At 45.5% G+C, this 8,134-nt stretch overlaps 1 long non-coding RNA gene across 1 annotated transcript in view; it reads right to left on the reverse strand.

Annotated features, from left to right (window-relative positions):
- The window catches only part of LOC134910039 (uncharacterized), a 90,555-nt gene that overhangs the window by 81,294 nt on the left and 1,127 nt on the right, over nucleotides 1–8,134 (reverse strand). The gene's annotated exons all lie outside the window — the stretch shown is intronic.

The raw sequence follows: 8,134 nt of genomic DNA on the forward strand, positions 1-8,134 counted from the left end.
ACCTTGCGTAAACACGCAACCGTGCGTGCCTTTTACGCCACGTGTGCGACCCTGCGCCACGTGCGCGCTCCTGTACTTTGTCCGAACCACGTGTACAAACGTGCGTTCGCAATTCAACAAACCACACAATCTCTATAAATATGAGCAATACAAACTATTATCGCTCACTAACACAACCCACACTTGTTCTGTATAAACCTTTAAGACCAGGCCAGAACTGCGTTTTGTGCTTTATAATTACACCCTTAATACACTTATTTCAAATTTATCTATATAGCAAACAAATGTATCCGATTTCACACAGGTCTAAAATGACTAATAACCTATGGCAACAATATGTGGGAGAAGATGCAAAATATCGGTACGCTTTGTGTACGCTTTTGGCGCCAAAAACGATTACACAGATTTTTAAATAGCTTTTTTCCTGTTTCCTCCGGATTCTATCAGCACCTCTGTAGACAAGACAAAGCAGACGCGATCTAACAGCACAAAAGAGGGTTTCAAAACATCCAAGCAACCAGAAATTTTTTTTACTTAAAGATGCATTTCCACCCTTTGCTGATAGATCAGAGTCTGCTATGGGCTGCAAGCCTATGAGCATATGAAAAACCGGATAGAGACCCCAATTGTTAATGCTGATTAACTTACAGGACTAAAAAGCAATACCTTTATACATTAAAATTCAAGCCGCTGCGGCCGCTGTATGTAATCCTCAACCTACGTATTATTTACTCAATTAGCGTACAAAGGCCTGTACCGTGTACGCACTTTGCATACACACGCCTCAACGGACGTACAAAGTACACGATGTGCATACACACACACCGACACGCTGTGAGCACAATGCAGCTACACGTGTGGCTTAAATACACTTTAACCTTAGCAGGAAAGAGACACGACACCAATTGTATTTAAAATGCTGGGATCCGACCCACCAACATATAATTGCTGAAAGGGGGTTACAACAGATATACAATCACAATAAGAGAAAAGAGGCTACAGTCAATGGTACATATGTTTGTTTCGCCAGCGCCACACGGTCCCGGTCTTCACCTTCAGAGAGAGATGAATGACCGGCTAGGCAGCTTGGCTTTTATACATTTGGTCAAAACATAATACAATAGAAACTGTAATCCCTTCACCTATAGGTCAAAGGGCTGGTCATTTACAGTACAGGAGGGGTCATAGGTTGGTTTGAATAGGTGGGCGATGCCTGGTCCAGGTGCACTTGCAGTTGGTCTCCACTGGGTTCCCGCCGAATATCAGAGTACAGTAAATACAGTATAATAATAATATCCTATCCCTGCGCATAATTATGTGCAGGAGCGTGCTATCTATCAGAGTACAGTAAATACAGTATACAAGCGTTCGCAGCCCTGCTATGCTAAAATACACTCCCCGATAGGCAGCGTCAGGTTGATCGCACGACCAGCAAAAAGGTGCTACGTGCAATCAACTTGGAATGACCCCCAATAAACGAGTATACAGTGGGGCAAAAAAGTATTTGGACAGCCACCGTTTGTGCAAGTTGACCCACTTAAAAAGATGAGAGGTCTGTAATTTCCATAATAGGTACACTTCAACTGTGAGAGACAGAATCTGAAAAAAATAAACAGGAAATCACATTGTATGATTTTTAAAAAATTTACTTGTATATTCTGGTTGAAAATAAATATTTGGACACCTACCAAGCAGCAAGATTTCTGGCTCTCACAGACCTGTTACTTCTTCTTTAAGAAGCTCTTCTATCCTCCACTCGTTACCTGTATTAATGGCACCTGTTTGAACTGTTTAGCTGTATAAAAGACACCTGTCCACACCCTCAAACAGTCAGACTGCTACCTCTCGACCATGGCCAAGACCAGAGAGCTGTCTAAGGACACCAGGGACAAAATTGTAGAGCTGCACAAGGCTGGGATGAGCAACTCGACAATAGGCAAGCAGCTTGGTGAGAAGAGATCAACTGTTGGCGCAATTATTAAAAAATGGAAGAAATACAAGATCACTGACAATCTCCCTCGACCTGGGGCTCCATGCAAGATCTCACCTCGAGGGTATCAATGATCTTGAGAACGGTGAGGAATCAGCCCAGAACTACACAGGGGGACCTGGTCAATGACCTCAAGAGAGCTGGGACCACAGTCACAAAGGTTACCATTAGTAACACACTATGTCATCATGGATTGAAATCCTGCAACGCCCGAAAGGTCCCACTGCTTAAGCCAGCACATGTCCAGGCCAGTCTAAAGTTTGCCAGTGACCATCTGGATGATCCAGAGGAGGAATCGGAGAATGTAATGTGGTCAGATGAGAGCAAAATCTAACTTTTTGGTATAAATGCCACTCGCCGTGTTTGGAGGGAGAAGAATGATGAATGGCATCCCAAGAACACCATATCCACTGTGAAGCATGGGGGTGGAAACATCATGCTTTGGGGCAGCTTTTCTGCAAAGGGGACAGGACGACTGATCCGTATTAAAGAGAGGATAAATGGGGCCATGTATCGTGAGATTTTGGACAAAAACCTCCTTCCCTCAGTAAGAGCATTGAAGATGGTACCTGGCTGGGTCTTCCAGCATGACAATGACACCAAACACACCGCCCGGGCAACTAAGGAGTGGCTCCGTAAGAAGCATTTCAAGGTCCTGGAGTGGCCTAGCCAGTCTCCAGACCTCAACCCAATAGAAAATCTTTGGAGGGAGTTGAAAGTCTGCGTTGCCCGGCGACAGCCCCAAAACATGACAGATCTAGAGAAGATCTGCATGGAAGAAGGGCCAAAATACCTGCTACAGTGTGTGCAAACCTGGTCAAGAACTACAGGAAACGTTTGACATCTGTAATTGCCAACCGAGGTTATATTACAAAAGTATTGAATTAAAGTTTTTGATTGTCCAAATATTTATTTTGCGCAAGAATATACAAATAAATTGGTTAAAAAACCATACAATGTGATTTCCTAGTTTTTTTTTTCAGATTCTGTCTCTCACAGTTGAAGTGTACCTATGATGGAAATTACAGACCTCTCTCATCTTTTTAAGTGGGTCAACTTGCACAATAGGTGGCTGTCCAAATACTTTTTTGCCCCACTATAGCTACTGAAGTGATGCAGTTTTTTTAATCATAAAAATGAGTCTGAATGTATTAAATGTATGAATTTCATTTTATTGTATATTGTGTTTTTATTGTGTTTATATACCGTTTAATATGGTTGTAATTACTAAGCATTCGTTTTTTTAAATTCCCATGCTTTGTATAACTGGATTCCAAAATGATCTGAATCTCACCTGGACTCTCTAATGAGTGCATCCTATGGATTGGTTGGCTGACCATTTAAATACCAGGTACAATGGACACCTGTATAGCCCTTCTGATGAAACTGCACTGTGGGCGCAGCGGAGAAACACGTCAATGAAGCCCCCCTCCATGGAGTTGGATCCTAACTCCATGGAGGGGGGGCCTGACAAGGGGCCTGAGTCAGAGTAGTACGGAAACCCGAAGGTTTGCATATTACCAGGTTGCGATTGAGCAAGCAGATGTATGAAAGAGCGCACGCAGAAACAGGGCCTCCAAAAGGAGCCGATCCCTGTGAATGTAAAATGTAGCCCATAGTCAACAACGGGCTAAAGCCAACTTCGTTAGCTGCGGGGATCAAACTGCGCAAATCTGACAGCAGTGCTTCCCCAATGGAAACCTATGGGAGCTGTGGCTGCCGTTGGAAATTGAGGGAACCCTATTTCACACATTGGTTTGACGCTTAATATTTGCAGGTATCCCCCACAGCTGAATATGCTGCATATATTTAATGATAAATCACCCCCTAAATGATAAAAATAAAATAGAGACAATTTTTCTAGAAGTCTCATGAACACTCCCATGAATGCTGATAACACCACGTTTAAACAGTGACCTAGAGCAAGCTTATTATTACTATTTTATCACAATTCGTACATATCTTTTAACAAACATGCCATGGTCCTCCATGCTTCACTAGTTTTTCAATGTTGTTTTGGTTTTAATCATGGAAAGCTATAACGGATGGAGTGGTGGGAGTATGGTAAAATGCAGCAATAGTGGTCTATGGTGATGTCATTGAAAGTTTTAGGCAGGTGTTGAAGAAAAATACTGCAACGTCATAATGTTTTTAAAAACAGTATCAATAGTCTATTTTTATGAATTAACAAAATGCAAAGTGAATAAACAGAAGATAAATCTAAATCAAATCAATATTTGGTGTGACTACCCTTTGCCTTCAAAACAGCATCAATTCTTCTAGGTACACTTGAACAGTTTGTGACGGAACTCGGCAGGGATGTTGCTTCAAACATCTAGAAGGACTAACCACAGATTTTCTGTGGATGTAGGTTGCTCAAATCCTTCTGTGTCTTCATGTACTCCCAGAAAGACTCAATCATGTTGAGATCAGAGCTCTGTTGGGGCCATATCATCACTTCCAGGACTCCTTGTTCTTCTTTATGCTGAAGATAGTTCTTAATGACATTGGCTATATATTTGGGGTCGTTGTCCTGCTGCAGAATAAATGCAGTCCTCAACATTGCCCGTTACTTTGTGCTTCAAAGCTGAGAAATACAAGAAGGTGCTTATCCATCATGCAGTACCATCAGCGAGGTGTCTGGCTCCAAATTTATGCTGCAGCAGGACAACGACTCCGTACATACAGCCAATGTCATTAAGAACTATCTTCAGTGAAGGGCTGTTTCTAGCCAATTTGGCTCCCAGTGCGAACAGTAAAAAAAATTCCCCATCCCACTCAGCATAAAAAATACATATTTTGGAGCGTTGCCTCATTAAAATGGGTGTGGTCTCACTAAATGGGCATGGCCTCGCAGAAAAATACTACCTTACACCGCAGTTTATGACCCTTCAACCAACAGACCTTGGACACCACAGAAAATATTTAAAAAAATCCATCATATTAAGCCACATACAGTAATGCCACTTGTACCATATTTATGCCCCCTGCACCATATTATGCCAAACACTGCAATGCCCATGATACATTATGCCCCACAGTAAGGCTTCTAATTACTTTTAAATTACCTGCTTGTTGCCAAGGGTTTCCTGCTCTGGGTTCCATGCTTGTTGCCAGGGGTTTCATGCTCTGGCTGTCATGCTTGTTACCAGGGGTTTCATGCTCTGACTGACATGCTCGTTGCCAGGGGTTTCATGCTCTGGCTGTCATGCTTGTTGCCAGGGGTTTCATGCTCTGGCTGTCATGTTCGTTGCCAGGGGTGTGCAATGCTTGTTGCCATGGGTGATGCTCGCTTGTGCCAAAAGCCAGCTGCTCCCTTCTATTACCGGCTCCCCTCCTCCATCCATAGTACTCCACTCGCTGAAGAGAGTTTCGCAAAATGACGCATTTGCATCATGACAGCACGACGCAACCGCATCATTTCTTGAAACTCCGCCCAGCGAGCGGTATACTATGGCTGGGAGGAGGGAGAGCGGGTAATAGCTGCATTCAAGTAAAGCGGCAGGCGCCCCGTGCTTCAATGTAAAGAAGAACAAGGAATCCTGGAAGTTAAGATAGGGCCCCGCAGAGCCCTGAACTCAACATCATGAAGTCTGTCTGGGATTACATGAAGAGACAGAAGGATTTGAGCAAGCCCACATCCACATTAGATCTGTGGCTAGTTCTCCAAGATGTTTGGAACAACCTCCCTGACAAGTTCCTTCAAAAACTGTGCAAGTGTACTGGACCTAGAAGAACTGATGCTGTTCTGAAGGCAAAGGGTTGTCACACCAAATATTGGGGGGTAATTCAGACCTGATCGCAGGGCTGCATTTTTTGCTGCCCTGCGATCAGATAGTCGCCACCGACAGGGGGAGGGGAAATGCTGAACAAGTGTGCGTTCGCTTCATGAGCAGTGCGCTCTACTCAGCCAAGGACTAACTCTGCCACTGCGATGTGATACTGCTGATCGGGGCCAGAGCTGATGTCAGACACCCTCCCTTAAAATGCCAGATCCTGCTTGCGTTTCTCCGGACACTTCTGAAAAACGGTCAGTTGCCACCCACAAACAGCCTCTTAGTTTCAATCACCTTGCTGTTTTTGCACCATCCCGATCCTAGGCACCGATGCCCGGTGCAGTCGTCCGACGCGCTGGCGCATTGTAGTGCATACGCAGTTCAGATCTGATCACCTGCTGTGCAAAATCACACAGCAGCGATCAGGTCTGACTTACCCCCATTGACAGGCCCGGCGCTACCCGCTCAGCGAAGGGATGCAGTGCAGGGAGGCGCTGGGACAGAGAGGCGCTTTCCCTGCTCTGAATCCCTTCACTGCTGCGCCGTCCTGTCCCCCCTGCTGCTGCTGTGTCTGTCACTGTATGACAGTCACTGGCAGCAGCGCCTGCAGAATCAAAAACCTCCTGCCTTCCCTCCCCGTGTGACAGCGGCTGAGTACGGGACAGAAGGGGGCGGAGCTAAACGGGCCGAAAGGGGGCGGGGCTAAACGGAACAGAAGGGGCGGAGCTACACTGATCAGGCTGCAGTACAGAGGGAGACTGGCTTAGGTAAGTGGTGTGTGTGTGTGTGTGTGTGTGTGTGTGTGTGTGTGTGTGTGTGTGTGTGTGTGTGTGTGTGTGTGCATATGGTGGGTGGGTGTGTATGTGTGTGTATATATGTGTGAATTGTGTGTGTGAGGTATGTCTGCGTACGCGCACTTTATGGACGCTAGTACTGGGGGGGGCATTACGTATAATGACGCTACTACTGGGGGAGGCCATTACATGCAAGGACGCTACTACTACTGGGGGGGCATTACGTATAAGGACGCTACTACTACAGGGGGGCATTACGTGAAACTACGCTACTACTGGGGTGGCCATTATTTATAAGGACGATACTACTACTAGGGGGGAATTACGTATAAGGATGTTACTACTACTGTGGGTGCACTACGTATAAGGATGCTACTACTACAGGGGGGCTTTACGCGTAACGACGCTACTACTACTGGGAGGGTGCATTACGTATAAGGACGCTACTACAGGGGGGGCATTACGCGTAACAACGCTACTACTGCTGGGGGGGGCATTACTTATAAGGACGCTACTAGTACTACGGGGGAATTACATATAAGGAAGCTTCTACTGGGGGTGCATTATGTATAAGGACACTACTACTACTGTGGGGCATTACGTATATGGACGATACTACTATTATGGGGAATTACGTATAAGGACGCTTTTACTACTGGGGGTGCACTACGTATTAGGACGCTACTACTGCTGGGGGGGGCATTATGTATAAGAACGCTACTACTACTTGGGGGCATTATATATAAGGACGCTACTATTACTCGGGGGGCATTACGTATAACAATGCTACCACTACTAGAGGGGCATTACGTATAAGGATGCTACTACTGGGGGGGCATTATGCATAAGGACGCTACTACTACAGGGGGGGGCATTACATGTAAAGATGCTACTACTGGGGGGGCCATTACGTATAAGGACGCTACTAGTACTGTGGGGGGGGCATTACGTATAAGGACGTTACTACTACTAGGGGGGAATTACGTACAAGGACGCTTCTACTACTGGGGGTGCACTACGTATAAGGACGCTTCTACTACTGGGGGGGGCATTACGTATATAAGGACGCGTCTACTACTGGGGGTGCACTACGTATAAGGATGCTACTACTACTCTGGGTGCATTATGTATAAGGATGCTACTACTACTGGGGGGGCACTACGTATAAGGATGCTACTACTACTGGGGGGCATTATGTATAAGGATGCTACTACTACTGTGAGTGCATTATGTATAAGGGTGCTACTACTACTGGGGTGCATTACATATAAGGACGCTACTACTACGGGTGAGGCATTACGTATAAGGACGCTACTACTACGGGTGGGGCATTACGTATAAGATTAATAAGATTGTGCTACATTGTGGCGTAATTTTAAATGGGGGTACTATTGTGTGGCCATGCCCCTTAGTTGTGAGACCACACCCCTTTTCCCGGCGCACGCCAACGGAATATGGGAGGGCGCAATTTTATAGTTTGCAGGGGGGCGCCGAACACCCTAGCACCGGCCCTGCCCATTGATTTGATTTAGATTTCTCTGCTGTTCATTGACTTTGCATTTTGTTAATTGATA

The sequence above is a fragment of the Pseudophryne corroboree genome, chromosome 4 (genome assembly GCF_028390025.1).
Source record: "Pseudophryne corroboree isolate aPseCor3 chromosome 4, aPseCor3.hap2, whole genome shotgun sequence".
NCBI lineage: Eukaryota > Metazoa > Chordata > Amphibia > Anura > Myobatrachidae > Pseudophryne > Pseudophryne corroboree.